Here is a 17403-nt window from a genome sequence, read left to right on the forward strand (position 1 = left end):
GCACTCCCTCAGTACAGACCCTCTGACAGTGCAGCACTCCCTCAGTACTGACCCTCCAACAGTGCAGCACTCCCTGAGTACTGACCCTCTGACAGTGCAGCACTCCCTCAGTACTGACCCTCTGACAGTGCAGCACTCCCTCAGTACTGACCCTCTGACAGTGCAGCACTCCCTCAGTATTGCACTGGAGTGTCAGGCTGGATTATGGGCTCAAGTCTCTGGATTGGGAGTTAACTGCACAACCTTCCATCAATTAATATCATGACTGATCTACCTCAGCTCCACCTTCCCACACGCTCCCCATACCCGATTCTCTTAGTATCCAAAAATCTACCAATCTCAGTCCTCAATATACTCGACGACTGATAAAGCTGCATATACTGGTAAAACAGTATATTGTACAATTCTGATACTATTAAAGCTCAGAGACTGATGGTTACAGGAACAGGAGTTTATTTATATACATCTTACACTTATGGCTTCCACTTACACTCTACAAGAGGTTCTATACAGGTTCTGTTACATCACTTCGTGTGATGATGCTCACAGTCTATTTACATATTCTGCCCAGTAACAACCCCATCATACCACATCTCCCCCCAAGTCTCTGAATTCTCTTCTCAGATTGTTAACCGCTGTGGTGCTTTTACAAGTCTGTCATAACGTGTTCTCTTTTTCGAAGGGGTTTGAAGTCTTGAGTCTTCTCGTTTCTCCTTCTTATTCTTATGTACTTCAGTAGTTCGGGCACAGTCGTGGTATGTTCCCTCGAAGGGGAAAAGCATGGCAAACAGATCCAGAGCTCCTTGGATAACAAAAGAGATTGAGATTAAAATAAAGAAGAAAAAGTGTGCTTATGACAGATGCAAGGTAGAAAATACTATCAAGAACCAGGCTGAATATAGAAGGTCCAGAGGGGAAGTGAAAAAGTAAATAAGAGAAGCAAAGCGAGAGCATGAAAAGAGACTGGCAGCTAGCATTCAGGGAAATCCCAAAGTTTTCCTCTGTATCCTTAGGTCCTTCTACTATACATATTAGCTGTAGATCTATGCAAGCTTTATTGCTTAGGAGTGAACGACTCTGATTCTTGGTAATATATAATGTCTCAGGAATTTCTTTTCCCAGGTATTCAGAATCATATTCAACTTTTCTATTACCTTCAACTTGATGCCTCCTGGCCCACACAGTTTTTTACCTGTAGGTTTAAGGCTTATCTTCTTCAGCCATGGTTCTGTGTCTGCCAGTACTGAAATTGCTGCTCCTGTGTCCACTCTGAATCTTGTCTGATAGCCTCCGACAAGAATCTCCGCCTTCCAGGAATCTTCACTTGCTCCGTGGATTTCTCCTAGAAACGGTAATTCAACACATTGCACATCCTGTACTAGGTTAACTTTTTTATTTTATTTGGATTTCCCTTTGATATTTTGCAGCCCTGGTTTTTTGCTACAGCATACCAATTGAAAGTGTCACCTCCTTTTACATAAGAAACACTCTGCGTCTCTGGCTGGGCAATTTTCCTGCTGTGCCTCACTCAGCCACACTTACTGCAGTGAGACGCTGCTGCCGAAGAGATGCTCCTCCTGCCTTTCCTGTCTTCTTTGATCACTATTTTTTGCTTTTGCTTTCTTTTAGTATTCAATGCAGGCTGTTACTTTCGAGATTGGGCTCTCCCTGTCCCTTCGAATGGTAACACGGTTACATTTTCTAACCTCCACTTGCCTGCTTAACTGAATCACCTTGGTTAGCGTAAGATCATCCCTCGACTGCAGATGATCTGTGACAGCGTTATCTGCTACTCCCACCACGATCCTGTCTCTAATGAACTCTTCCTATAAACTGTCGTATCCGCAATCTTCAGCGAGTTTATCTAGGTTATTGACAAACCAATATACAACTTTTGATTTGTTTATCAGCTACACTCTACTTTACCAGTTATACCCTGGTTTATCAGTTATTCACTCTTTTATCAGCTATATACTGCTTTACCAGTTATGTACTGCTTTACCAATTATATACAGCTTTGTCAGTTATACACTGCTTCATCAGTTCTATACAGCTTTATCAGTTTTCCACTGCTTTACCAGTTTTATATGTAGTATAATTTATTATAGGGGTGTTACTGGGCAGAATATGTAAATAGTCTGTGAGTGTCATCATAGGAAGTGATGTAACAGAACTTGTACAGAACTTCATGTATAGGGTAAGTGGAAACCATCGATGCAAGACGTGTGTAAATAAACTCCTATTCCTGTAACCATCAGTCTCTTAGATATTTTGTTTTAAGCCTTAATAGTATCAGAATATTACATGGTGGCTGTAGTATAAGGATGTAAAGGGTGAATACTGAAGACAGTGAGAGAGACACCTCCTACTGTACAAGCGATGATTTAACAGTCACATGAGATAGACTTGAGAAGAAGAAGGTATGGCAGAACAAAGGATGCTAGCTTAGGCGGCTTGTGGAGAGTGTATACAGTAACTGTATATAATAAAGAGTTGTTAATTAATCTTTACCAGAGTCTAACACTTTCTATAGAATGCCCTACAATGCTACTAATACTAATATGACTAAACCCAATATGGTGGCAGCAGTGAAAGCAACCAGGAGAACTTGAAGAACCCTCTACCTTTGTAAGAAACACCAGTTGAACAACAGAGAAGTTTAAAGATAAATACTGGCCTGGTACAGTAGGAAAAAGACTTACCTGCACAAGAGGTTGTGGAGAGCCCCACAGCTGTGGTGAGTCAGAGCACAGAAATACAGGCTGCACCACAGAGTGGAAGCAGGGTGGCCTGCAAGTAGAATCCAGTGATTGGGTGAGTCACAATACCGATGGTCAGGGATTGTATTAAAAGCCTTTGAAAAGCTTGCAGTAATTTTCTTAAGGCTTCGTGCTCGGGGAAAAAATGGGGATAAACCTAATCGTTTAACAGGGTTGAACACGAGGGCAAAGAGTGGGAAACCCCCGAAAAGCGTGTGAACTCCTGAAATGCGTGGGAAGCCCCAAAAACAGCAGGGTCACCTCCAATAAGGCAAGCAAGCCTGAAAAAAAGCAGTGAATTTCTCGAACAAAGTGGAAAACCCTAACCAAGCCTATTAAAACTGTGGGGAACTCTCAAAAAGAGCTGGGTCACCTCCATTAAAGCAACCAAGCCTGAAAAAACACCAAGCAGGACTTCTTAAAGAAAGGGGAACACCCTAAAAAGTCAATTAAGAAAGCAATATGCATCCAACATTGGGAAGACCTCAGAGTTTCCAGAATCAAGAGGGACCCAATCAGATTCAAAATTGTCAACCATGGAGAAAAAGGTCCCGAATGTTTAGAATCACTTTGCAACTCCATACAAAATCTGAAGTGGAACATGTGGACACCTTCCTATATTCAGTAGGGGCGATTGGGGACGACGTAATTGTCCAACAAGGAATCAACAAGGTTACCAATAAATTCCATGAGGTACTCCAAGCCTTTGATAAATATTTATAATCTCCGTACCAATAAAATCTTGGAAAGAGCCAAATTTAATAAGCGGGCGCAGATGATTGGTGAATCTGTAGACCCCTATATTAATGACCTGTATAGATTGGCAGAAAGTTGCGAATAAGGCGAATTAAAGGCAGAACTAATCAGAGACAGGATAACGATCGGCATAGCGGATGAATCCTGGTCAGACCTGTTGCTAATCCGAGGAAGACCTTACACTGGAAAAGGCCGTTCAAATTGTAAGACAGGGAGAAGTTCTCAAACAGAATAGGGAGATCCTACAAGCTGAAGACAAGCCGTGGATGAGAAGGAGTCCAATGTCCATCCAACTGGTGAAGCCAAAGCCAGGGAAACACTTTGAGGAATGAAAAAAACATCCAGGTGAGAAGGTGCATGAAACAGTAAAACCTTGCCAATGTTGTGGAGTCAAGAAGACCCACAGACGACAGCCATGCCCAGCAAATAAAACTGAGTGTTTTAATTGTGGAAAAACTGGACACTCCCTGGCGTGCAGCAAGGTTAGACTCAGACCAAAGAAGTTGCATCATTCCAAGCAGAAGGGCCAATCGCGCATCAACACGAGCAGAATTTCTCACCCACAGCTGTTACAAAAATTTCTAAATTCACTTGTAACAGCCCTTCAAAACACTCCCACAGGGGATGCTGAGACCAAGTGGGCCCACATCAGAGACGCCATCTATGAGTCAGCTTTGACCACCTACGGCAAAAGTGCGAAGAGAAATGCAGACTGGTTTCAATCTCATAATGAAGAGCTGGAACCTGTCATAGCCGCTAAGCGCATTGCACTGTTGAACTACAAGAAAGCCCCCAGCGAGTTAACATCCGTAGCACTTAAAGCAGCCAGAAGCGCTGCACAAAGAACAACCAGGCGCTGCGCAAATGACTACTGGCAACACCTATGCAGTCATATTCAGCTGGCCTCCGACACCGGAAACATCAGAGGAATGTATGATGGCATGAAGAGAGCTTTTGGGCCAACCATCAAGAAGACGCCCCCCTCAAATCTAAATCAGGGGGCATAATCACTGACCAACGCAAGCAAATGGACTGCTGGGTGGAGCACTACCTAGAACTGTACTCCAGGGAGAATGCTGTCACTGAGACTGCCCTCAATGCAGCCCAGCCTCTACCAGTCATGGATGAGCTGGACGTACAGCCAACAAAATCGGAACTCAGTGATGCCATTGATTCCCTAGCCAGCGGAAAAGCCCCTGGGAAGGACAGCGTTACCCCTGAAATAATCTAGAGTGCCAAGCCTGCTATACTGTCAGCACTACATGAACTGCTTTGCCTGTGCTGGGATGAGGGAGCAGTACCACAGGACATGCGCGATGCCAATATCATCACCCTCTATAAAAACAAAGGTGACCGTGGTGACTGCAACAACTACCGTGGAATCTCCCTGCTCAGCAGAGTGGGGAAAGTCTTTGCTCAAGTCGCTTTAAACAGGCTCCAGAAGCTGGCCGAGCGCGTCTACCCTGAGGCACAGTGTGGCTTTCGAGCAGAGAGATCCACCATTGACATGCTGTTCTCCCTTCGTCTGATACAGGAGAAATGCCGCGAACAACAGATGCCCCTCTACGTTGCTTTCATTGATCTCACCAAAGCCTTTGACCTCGTCAGCAGACGTGGTCTCCAGACTACTAGCAAAGATCGGATGTCCACCAAAGCTACTAAGTATCATCACCTCATTCCATGACAATATGAAAGGCACAATTCAACATAGCGGCACCTCATCAGACCCCTTTCCTATCCTGAGTGGCGTGAAACAGGGCTGTGTTCTCGCACCTACACTTTTTGGGATTTTCTTCTCCCTGCTGCTCTCACATGCGTTCAAGTCTTCAGAAGAAGGAATTTTCCTCCACACAAGATCAGGTGGCAGATTGTTCAACCTTGCCCATCTAAGAGCGAAGACCAAAGTACGGAAAGTCCTCATCAGGGAACTCCTCTTTGCTGACGATGCTGCTTTAACATCTCACACTGAAGAGTGTCTGCAGAGTCTCATCGACAGGTTTGCGGCTGCCTGCAACGAATTTGGCCTAACCATCAGCCTCAAGAAAACGAACATCATGGGACAGGATGTCAGAAATGCTCCATCCATCAATATTGGCGACTACGCTCTGGAAGTGGTTCAAGGGTTCACCTACCTAGGCTCAACTATCACCAGTAACCTGTCTTTAGATGCAGAAATCAACAAGCGCATGGGAAAGGCTTCCACTGCTATGTCCAGACTGGCCAAGAGAGTGTGGGAAAATGGCGCACTGACACGGAACACAAAAGTCCGAGTGTATCAAGCCTGTGTCCTCAGTACCTTGCTCTATGGCAGCGAGGCCTGGACAACGTATGTCAGCCAAGAGCGACGTCTCAATTCATTCCATCTTCGCTGCCTCCGGAGAATCCTTGGCATCAGGTGGCAGGACCGTATCTCCAACACAGAAGTCCTCGAGGCGACCAACACCCCCAGCTTATACACACTACTGAGTCAGCGGCGCTTGAGATGGCTTGGCCATGTGAGCCGCATGGTAGATGGCAGGATCCCCAAAGACACATTGTACAGCGAGCTCGTCACTGGTATCAGACCCACCGGCCGTCCATGTCTCCGCTTTAAAGATGTCTGCAAACGCGACATGAAGTCCTGTGACATTGATCACAAGTCGTGGGAGTCAGTTGCCAGCGTTCGCCACAGCTGGTGGGCAGCCATAAAGGCGGGGCTAAAGTGTGGCGAGTCGAAGAGACTTAGCAGTTGGCAGGAAAAAAGACAGAGGCGCAAGGGGAGAGCCAACTGTGTAACAGCCCCGACAAACAAATTTTTCTGCAGCACCTGTGGAAAGAGTCTGTCACTCTAGAATTGGCCTTTATAGCCACTCCAGGCGCTGCTCCACACACCACTGACCACCTCCAGGCGCGTATCCATTGTCTCTCGAGATAAGGAGGCCAAAGAACATGGGAAGATGTGCCACAGCAAAATTTTTTTGCTTAAAGGTACAAAGCAGAGAACCTTCACATAAACAGCAGTGAATCAAGCACAGCAATACCCCCTAGGGAAAGAACCAGGAGAGCTCTTGGGAGAAATCAGAAATGCAGACCAAGATTCCTGGGCAGCAGACATCTACATGAATGGACACCTCATGAAATTTAAGCTTGACACAGGGGCTAGTGGCACAGTATTGTCTGACCACAAGACTTGGGTGAAGAGACATTACCTGCAACCGACAGATATATAGTTGCATGGTCCAGGCGGGATACAACTGCGAGTAAAAGGCAAACTCCAAGCAACTCTTCAGCATAGAGGCAGACAACTGGTAGAGACCTTATATACATCTTACACAATCAAGGATTTTCTTTACTGAGCAGGAATGCACGCTAACAACTGCAGTTGATTAAAAAGGTAGCCAATGTCGAGCAAACAAAGGTAAACATGTCTCAACAATTAATGCCTGGATTGAAGACTCAAGACTATGAGAGAGTGTGAGAAAGAGAAAACTCCTACAGAAGGAAACAAACCTGGAATTACCATAGGAGATTTCGAGCGAGAAGCTTACCCGAAATAAACAATGGTCGAGAAGTTTGGATACATGAGAAGGTACGGTAATCCATAAACTTGAGGACTATCAGTGATCATATGTTATACGAATGAACGAAGGGGACATACAAAGGAATCAGAGGAATATCATACCTATTCCGCAAAATCAACAGCCAATAATCCATCCGCAAGATCCAGATGAAGGTGACCAAACCCAAACCGAAGGGAATACTACAACCCGTAGAAACGAAAAACCAAGTCAATAACCCAGACTTCCTATGAAGACTACCAATCTGAAACGAGGAATTAAGAGGGCGAAAAGGGGTCATGAAATATCTTTAGCAAACAGGGTTAAGGAAAATCCCAAAGCCTTTTATTCATATATAAGGAGCAAGAGGGTAACTAGAGAAAGGATTGGCCCACTCAAGGACAAAGGAGGAAAATTATGCGTGGAGTCAGAGAAAATGGGTGAGATTCTAAATGAGTACTTTGCATCGTTATTCACCGAGGAGAGGGACATGACGGATGTTGAGGTTAGGGATAGATGTTTGATTACTCTAGGTCAAGTCGGCATAAGGAGGGAGGAAGTGTTGGGTATTCTAAAAGGCATTAAGGTGGACAAGTCCCCAGGTCCGGATGGGATCTATCCCAGGTTACTGAGGGAAGCGAGAGAGGAAATAGCTGGGGCCTTAACAGATATCTTTGCAGCATCCTTAAACACCGGTGAGGTCCCGGAGGACTGGAGAATTGCTAATGTTGTCCCCTTGTTTAAGAAGGGTAGCAGGGATAATCCAGGTAATTATAGACCGGTGAGCCTGACATCAGTAGTAGGGAAGCTGCTGGAGAAGATACTGAGGGATAGGATCTATTCCCATTTGGAAGAAAATGGGCTTATCAGTGATAGGCAACATGGTTTTGTGTAGGGAAGGTCATGTCTTACCAACTTAATAGAATTCTTTGAGGAAGTGACAAAGTTGATTGATGAGGGAAGGGCTGTAGATGTCATATACATGGACTTCAGTAAGGCGTTTGATAAGGTTCCCCATGGTAGGTTGATGGAGAAAGTGAAGTCGCATGGGGTCCAGGGTGTACTAGCTAGATGGATAAAGAACTGGCTGGGCAACAGGAGACAGAGAGTAGCAGTGGAAGGGAGTTTCTCAAAATGGAGACGTGTGACCAGTGGTGTTCCACAGGGATCCGTGCTGGGACCACTGTTGTTTGTGATATACATAAATGATTTGGAGGAAAGTATAGGTGGTCTGATTAGCAAGTTTGCAGACGACACTAAGATTGGTGGATTAGCAGATAGTGAAGGGGACTGTCAGAGAATACAGCAGAATATAGATAGATTGGAGAGTTGGGCAGAGAAATAGCAGATGGAGTTCAATCCGGGCAAATGCGAGGTGATGCATTTTGGAAGATCCAATTCAAGAGTGAACTTTACAATAAATGGAAAAGTCCTGGGGAAAATTGATGTACAGAGAGATTTGGGTGTTCAGGTCCATTGTTCCCTGAAGGTGGCAACGCAGGTCAATAGAGTGGTCAAGAAGGCATACGGCATGCTTTCCTTCATCGGACGGGGTATTGAGTATAAGAGTTGGCAGGTCATGTTACAGTTGTATAAGACTTTGGTTCGGCCACATTTGGAATACTGCGTGCAGTTCTGGTCGCCACATTACCAAAAGGATGTAGATGCTTTGGAGAGGGTGCAGAGGAGGTTCACCAGGATGTTGCCTGGTATGGAGGGCGCTAGCAAGGAAGAGAGGTTGAGTAGATTAGGATTATTTTCATTAGAAAGACGGAGGTTGAGGGGGGACCTGATTGAGGTGTACAAAATCATGAGAGGTATAGACAGGGTGGATAGCAAGAAGCTTTTTCCCAGAGTGGGGGATTCAATTACTAGGGGTCACGAGTTCAAAGTGAGAGGGGAAAAGTTTAGGGGGGGATATGCGTGGAAAGTTCTTTACGCAGAGGGCGGTGGGTGCCTGGAACGCGTTGCCAGCGGAGGTGGTAGACGCGGGCACGATAGCGTCTTTTAAGATGTATCTAGACAGATACATGAATGGGCAGGAAGCAAAGAGATACAGACCCTTAGAAAATAGGCGACAGGTTTAGATAGGGGATCTGGATCGGCGCAGTCTTGGAGGGCCGGAGGGCCTGTTCCTGTGCTGTAATTTTCTTTGTTCTTTGATCATCCCAGACAGATTACAACCAGATCGGGGAGAGTTGTCAAACCTCCGATGAGACTGAATCTGTAAATTCAGAGACTTGCGGGGAGAGAGAGTAGTAGAGAAGTCGTAGCTGTATATATGTTTGGAAAAATGTTGGATGCAATATCGAAGACAGTGAGAGACACCCCCCCCCCCCACCACCACCACCAACTGTATGAACGATGATGTAACAGTCACGTGTGATAGGCTTGAGAAGAAGAAGTTATAGCAGCACGAAACATGCTAGCTTAGGTGGCTTGTGGAGAGTGTATATCGTAACTGTATATATTAACGAGTTCTTAGTTAACCTTTACGGGAGTCTAGAAAGCCCTACAACTCTACGAAAACAAATACAACTAAATCCAACAGTGGCAACGGTAAACTGAAGAAAAAATGGAAAAATCACTGCCCTTACCAGAGAACTTCAAAAAAGTAGCTGGACAGAACCAAGCAGAGGCGTGGCCGAAATGGGGTCTGAAGGTTTGCTAGACATTGGGTATTGCATTGGGTCTTGTGCAGAAGCCAGACAAGGAGCAGTAGGTTATTATATGCAACTGGGGAGTGTGCAGATGACATGCTCATTATACAAAGCATAGACAAAGAGAAAGCTACATATGAAGAAGTCATTAAGGCACTGGAGTCTTTAACGTAGGGAAAAATATAATCGTCGAGTGCATCAAATTCAATAAGCCTTCTTAGCAGAGAGGAGTGGTAAAACAGAATGTAACTAATAAAACAGTGAATAACTGATAAAGCAATGTATAACTGATTAAAAAGTTTATCAGTGATAAAGCAGTATATAACTGGCAAATTGTATATAACTGGTAAAACAGAGTATAGCTGATAAAAAAGTGCCCAACTGATAAAAGAGAGTATAACGGGCATAACAGTAAATAACTGATACAATAGTATAAAACTGGTGAAGCAATGTCTGCTGACAAAACAGTGTATAACTGGTAAAAGAGTGTGTAAGTGATACAACAGTATATAACTGGTAAAGTAGCAATAGTTGATATAACAGTTTTGACGGAAACCACACCTGCCAAAATGAGACATATAAATTTAGTTATATGGAACATTATTTTTGGAACTGTTACTGGACATTGAACTAGCTTGTTTAAAAAGACCACAGCAGTGGCTGAAAACATGGCTGCACATTCGCATTCTAAAATACATTTGCATGAAGAAGACAATGGGAGTACTCCCTGATTCAATTGGCCAGATGGGTTTTGTCAATAGTGATGATCAAGAGACATTGAGAGTCATTGAGCCAGCATTCCACCCCACCGCCCCCCGCCCCAACCCACCCACCTCCCCACTGAGAGTGTCTGGTAAGCTTGGAGGAATCCATAAATCTCGCAGGTGAGGTTGCTCCAAACAAGGAGCTAGTCACATGACTGATCTGCTGGCCAACCTGGGTTTTTTGAATTGTGCCTGACACAGAACAGTTTGGAAAGAGATTTCATTTGAACTTCAAAAAGAGAGCATTCCCTCTCTCTGTCTCTCTCTCACACGCAACATTCCAGGGATCCACGGAAGTAACTCAAGCCTCAAGACAGAAGACCAGTGAAACAAGTTGGAAAGTGTGCACTGAGCCCCAATGAGAACTGCAAACTTAACTTCATTCGAAGACTTTACATCCAACCCAGAACCAGTAACTGAACTCCAGCTGTTACTTAAAACCTTTCCCCCTTAATTCTTTCTCTTCCTCTGTTTCTATTTGCGTGTGTATTTATTGCGCCTGCATGCTGCTCACGTCATGTATTCTTAGTAGTTTTAACTGAATTAGAGTTTTAAGGTTAATAAACTTCAACCTATCTTGCTTAAATCTGAGAAAACCTGTCTATTTGATTTCTTTACCATTACAATTAGAGAGCAGTGAGCAAGGACTCACTGAGGAGAAGCTAAAAACACGGTGTTTTAAAAATTAAACCCTGTTGCAGCCAAACCAGGAAAAGGCTGAGAGTGGAGCCCTAGACCCCGTCCTCACCTGTTCATAACACAGTGTATAGCTGGTAAAGCAGTGTATAACTGATGAAACAGGATATAACTGATAAAGCAGTATATAACTGGTAAAATGGTATATTTTGCTGATTCCCATTCTCAGCTTCCCTGAGAGCATTAAGAATTCACTGGGCTGAATTCCATTAGCGCCACACATCACAGCGGCACGCTTTGAACTCGGCAGCCTTCAGACACGGAAGCACCGCCGCTGGGCTTCAAGCCCTTCAGGTTCAATCAAATTTTTAAAGGTGCCAGCGCCCAGAATGAACAAACAAAATGTCAAAAACACTTTCAATCCCCTTTCCAACCATCACTTCTCCCCTCCCCACTGAGTTATCAATGAATAAAATAACCCATCCTCCCGAAAAAACAATTTGTAAAATTACGAACTTTAATCCCCCACCTTCAGATCATTTGACTCTCAACCCCTTCCCAACATCCCCACAGCCAATAAACAAACTTTTTCCCGCTCCTCCCCTCCTACCCTGATAATTTCACTCCTCCCCCCCCCCTCCCCACCAGTGACTCGCCTCGGAGTTCCAAAGGTGCGCAAGTTGCAGCAGGTGGCCGTAATATCGAAGTGGGATGGCCGCCAGGACAAGGTACGTATATGTAAATTCATTTGCATTGATGTTACCATTTAAATGAGGCCCCACTGCTCGGCAGCGGGGGGTGGGGTGAGGGGTGGTCACACCGAGGCCTCGCCACCGCCGGTAAAATGCGGCGGGGCCTTCTCGACGTCAGGGGTCATGGCAGGCCGCTCCCGCAAATATTTTACAGGCCCCCCTTGCCACGACCCCCGACATCGAGGGGCTAGTAAAATTCAGCCCACCGTGTACGGTATTCCTGCAGTCCCTTGATGGTCGGAATGGGTAAGGAGGCAGGTTCCCTTCTCTGACTGACATTAGTGAACCAGCTGGGTTTTTGCAACAATCTGGCAAATCTGTATTTGATTGCAAAATCTTGAAAATATCATTACTGCACACTGAAATGTAAGTATAGTTCTACATCTACTAACATAATATCTGTAGACTAGCTAAAAGTGCATTAGCAATAGGAGCAGGAGTAGGCCATTCAGCCCCTCGAAACTGCTCCACCATTCAATAAAATCATGATTGATCTTCGACCTCAACTCCACCTTCCCACACTATCCCCAAAAATCTATCGACCTCAGTCTTGAATAAACTCAATGATGGAGCATCACAGCTCTCTGGGGTAGAGAATTCCAAAGACTCACCACCCTCTGAGTGAAGGAATTTCTCCTCATCTCAGTTCGAAATGGCCGACCCCTTCTCCTGAGACTGTGACCCCGAGTTCCAGATTCCCCAGTCAGGGGGAAACATTTTCTCAGCATTTACCCCGTCAAGCCCCTGAAGAATTTGTTTCAACGTGATCACTTCTCATTCTTCTAAACTCTAGGGAATATAGTCTAGTCAACTCAATCTCTCCCCATGGGACAATCCCTTCATCCCAGAAACCATGTATGTAGCTGTAGTCATACTTTTGCATAGTTAGATGTGTGATTCACTTTTCTCTAGCACAAATGTGTTCTAGTTTAGAGTCGCTGCACTCTCCTCCCAGTCTGCACTTTTCCAAAATTTCAATATTACTGTTTTATTCATTTACAACAACGTACAATAAAAATTGTATTTATTACTCAACAACCTGCAATAGAATAGTCCTATGGGGAATAGGATCAATACCATCCAAGATAAAGCAGCCCGCTTGATCAGCACCCTATCCACCACCTTAAACATTCATGCCCTCCACTGTAGTGGCACCAGTGTGTACCATCTACAAGATGAACTGCAGCAACTCTGCAAGGCTTCTTCGACAGCACCTTCCAAACCTGTGGCCTCTTCCACCTAGAAGGACAAGGACAGCAGACACATGGGAACACCACCACCTGCAAGTTCCCCTCCAAGTCACACATCATCCTGACTTGGAACTATATCGCCGTTCCTTCACTGTCGCTGGGTCAAAATCCTGGAACTCCCTTCCTGACAGCACTGTGGGTGTACCTACCCCACATGGACTGCAGCGGTTCAAGAAGGCAGCTCACCACCACCTTCTCAAGGGCAATTAGGGATGGGCAATAAATGCTGGCCTAGCCAGTGATGCCCACATCCCAGGAACGATTTAAAATAAAGGTATGAGTGTTCGTTTGAGATCAATATTGACCAGAATATCTACCTCAGTAACAATCTATAGATTGTTGGTAGAGTTTCTATTCACCAGTCAAATGTTAAAATACTCACACGGTTCCTTTGTTTTGGAGTGATGTAATGGAGTGTATTGGGCTTTCCACTGAGCTGTCGTACCTGTGGCCACAAGTTCTCTTTGCCTCCCTTGCTCTGCTGAATTTCCAGTCTTCCTAAAGTGGGACAAAATTGAGTGAGTTATTTCCTGTTCACTTTCCTTCAGCCAATTTCACATTGGCCCAGTGCCAATGCCAATGGCTCCCAACATTCATGCTGGCGTCAACACCAAAGTAAACATGTTGGATTTAATAAGGCTGGTAGCCAGGAAGCGCTGCTTTTTTGCTGGGTTTCTCTGCTTACCACCCATTGCAAACCTGGCTCATGTACATTGGTGTTAATGCCAGCTCCGTGAAACTGCTTGCACCTACTGGTGGCACTAACGGAATAGAGAGATACCTCATCGGCCAGTTCTGAGACCCCAAAGCCATAGGGTGACTGCTCAGCATCTCAGCCGAAAGAACCCAATAACAAGGGGGGGGATTTCTCCGGACACAAGAAGGAGAGACTGTGGCGAGATAGAGACACCCTCTCGTACTTCTTAAAAAGAACAATCTTCTTCTTCATCACCTTTCCTGTGGAACTAGCAAAAAAATAAATCCAATGTCAATATTGGAAAGCAATTTCAACCTGCTCCAGATGAATAGTGCAGAAAATAGGATTGGATAGCTGCACAGAAATTTCAAGAAGAAAATTTATTAAATTAAAGAACACAGATTTAAGATAATTGGCTGAAAAAGCAAGGGGAGGGAGATAAGGATAATTTTTTTTACACAGTGAGTTGTTGTGATCTGGAACGCGCTGCCTGAAAGGGCAGTGGAAGCAGATTCAATCGTAATTTTCAAAAGGGAATCGGATAAATACTTGACAAGGAAAAATTTGCAGGATTGTGGGGAAAGAGCAGAGGAGTGGGACTAATTAGATAGTTCTTTCAAAGAGTCAGCGCTGACATGATGGGCCGAATGGCCCCGCTCTGTGTTGTAAGATACTATAACAGTTTATAATCTAATTAATTATACTTAAGATTGTCGAAAAAGTATAACATTTTTCAAAATTAATTTAAAAATGAGTCTCTGGTGATCAGCACAGACCTGCTTTCTGGAAACTGATTGATGTGTTACATTATCAAGGATCAGAATCAGTCACTGGACCTGCAGTCAGTTCCTGCTCATGAGCTCAGACTCTAGTCTTTGAGCTCGTCACAGCCTGGTGCATGTTCGAAACTCTGCTGACATTTCTCCGACACCTCTTGTGATTCAGATCTCGATTCCTGTATCAAATTGTTTTAGAATCGTAGAATGCTTAGAGCACAGAAGGAGGCCATTCAGCCCATCGTGTCTGTGCCAGCTCTCTGCAAGAGCAACTCAGCTAGTCCCACTCCTCTGCCCTTTCCCGGTAGCCATAGAGTCATAGAGTCATTCACAGCACAGAAGGAGGCCATTCAGCACATTGAGTCCATGCTGGCGCTCTGCGGAGCAATCCAGTCAGTTCCATTCTCCTGCTCGATCCCCATCGCCCTGCAAGTTTATTTTCTTCAAGTGCCCATATAATTTCCTTTTGAAATCATTAATTGTTTCTGCTTCCACCACCCTCATAGACAATGAGTTCCAGGTCATTACCACCCACGGCATAAAAATGTTCTTCCTCACATCCCCCTGCATCTCTTGTCCAAAAATTTTCAATCTCTGTCTCCTAGTCCTTGTACCATCAACTAATGGGAACAGTTTTTCTTTGTCTACTTAATCTAAACCTGTTATAATCTTGTCCACCTCTATCAAATCTTCCCTCAATCTCCTTTGCTCCAGGGCCCAGCTTCTCCAACCTAACCTTGTAACTAAAATCCCTCATCCCTGGAACCATTCTGGTAAATCTCCTCTGCACCCTCTCAAGGACCCTCACATCCTTCCTAAACTGTGGTGACCAGAACTGGACACAATATTCTAGTTGGGGCCTAACCAGAGCTTTATAAAGGTTCAGCATAACTTCACTGCTTTTGTACTCTATGCCTCTATTTATGAAGCCCAAGATCCCATATGTTTTACTAACCACTCTCTCAATATGTCCTGCCACCTTCAAAGATCGATGCACATGCACCCCCAGGTCTCTTCAGATAATTATCTAATTCCCTTTTGAAAGCCACAATTGAATCTGCCTCCACCACACTCTCGGGCCGTGCATTCCAGATCCTAACCACACACTAAATAAAAAAGGTTTTTCCTCATGTCACCGCTGGATCTTTTGCCAATCACCTTAAATCGGTGTCCTCTGGTTCTAAACCCTTCCGCCAATGGGAATAGTTTCTCGCTATCTACTCTGTCCAGACCCCTCATGATTCTATCAAATCTCCTCCCAACCTCCTCTTCTTGCATGAAAACAACTCCAGATTCTCTAATCTACCAACATCACTGAAGTCCCTCATCACTGGAACCATGTTGGTGAATCTTTTCTGCGCCCTCTCCAATGTCGTCACAGCCTTCCTAAAGCGTGGTGCCCAGAATTGGACACAGTACGTCAGCTGAAGCCAAACCAGCATTTTATTAAGGCTATTATTAAAATTTCTAAACATTCTAAGGGTGTGAAAGGTGCTATTAAAATGCAAGCACCTTCTGTAGCCTCCAACCCCCTAATGAACTGGCTCCATGCTGTTACTAACAGTTCTGGGTGAACTATCACTAGTGTGCAGGAAGCCCAGAATTGATTTTCCTTCAATGGGAAGACACTGTATAATTTACCTCTTGTCTCTAACAAAACAGCCAAGAATGTGAACGTGCAGCATGAGGGTAAGAATCACACACAAACCCACATTAAAGACTCAGAATAAGAATCTCACTAAGTTTGCTTGTCATTCAAGTCTCTCTTACCTTCAGTCAACTGACATCAGAAATGTGTCAGAAACCACGGGAGTCTAAATGGCGGTAGCGGACCAAAGAGATCTGGGGGTACAGATGCATAAATTAATAAAAATAACAATGCAGGTTAACAAGTTGACAGAAAATATAAACAAAGCACTGGGTTTCATTTCTACAGGAAGAGAATTGAAAGGCAGGGAAATTATGTACAATTTGTATAGATAATTTGATTAGGCCACTCTTGGAATTGTTGTGTACAGTTCTGATCTCCATATTACAAAAAGGTTGTAGAGGTACTGGAGAAGGTGCAAACAACCTGACAAAGATGATACCAGAACTGAGAGGTTATAACTAGAAAAGAAAAAGCTGAGGGGGGACCTGATAGACGACTTAAAATAGGGTAGACATAGAGATGTTTCCACTTATAGGGGAGACCAGAACTAGGGGCCATAAATATAAGACAGGCACTGTAAATCCAATCAGGAATTCAGGAGAATCTTCTTTCCCCAGAGAGTGGGGAGAATGTGGAACCCGCTACCACAGGGATTGGTTGAGGTGAATAGTATTGATACATTTAAGGGGAAGCTGGATAAACACACAAGGGAGAAAGGAATAGAAGGATATGGTGATAGGGTGAGACAGAGAGGGAGTGGGAGGAGGCTCGTGTGGAGCAGGAACACCAGCACGGATCAGCTGGGCCAAATTGTCCGTTTTCCTGCGATAAATTCTATACAATATTCAACTAGGGAAGAGATAACAGTGCAAGTCTTCACCTGAATAACACACATATGCACTCTCCAGCCATCACTGGACAGCAATCATGTGATGGATTCCTGGCTGAATTCTCCCTTACTTAACCTGGGGCACTAAGGCCAATTCTGGTGGACCTAACTCTACTCTTGCTGAGATTAGCTAACTCTGCAAAGAGCAGAAATCAAAACTGGGACCTTCCTCATCTGTACGGTTCCTTACCATAGCAGCGTTTATTCACTGATGAAGATATTGGATGAAGCTCTAAACTACATTTATTGTAAACTCACAGTAAAGTCTGTAAGTTCA

General features: G+C 44.5%; 1 long non-coding RNA gene across 1 annotated transcript in view; it reads right to left on the bottom strand.

The window, feature by feature from the left end:
* Positions 1–436: 436 nt before the first annotated feature.
* LOC137347576 (uncharacterized) overlaps positions 437–17403 on the bottom strand; it is a 33432-nt gene continuing 16465 nt past the window's right edge. The window contains exons 2-5 of the long non-coding RNA XR_010968978.1: positions 16357–16428; positions 13498–13611; positions 1193–1342; positions 437–802 (exon numbers count right to left, since the gene is read on the bottom strand). This is a non-coding gene — a long non-coding RNA (uncharacterized lncRNA). The remainder of the gene's footprint in view (positions 803–1192; positions 1343–13497; positions 13612–16356; positions 16429–17403) is intronic.

The sequence above is a fragment of the Heterodontus francisci genome, chromosome 32 (genome assembly GCF_036365525.1).
Source record: "Heterodontus francisci isolate sHetFra1 chromosome 32, sHetFra1.hap1, whole genome shotgun sequence".
Taxonomy (NCBI): Eukaryota; Metazoa; Chordata; class Chondrichthyes; order Heterodontiformes; family Heterodontidae; genus Heterodontus; species Heterodontus francisci.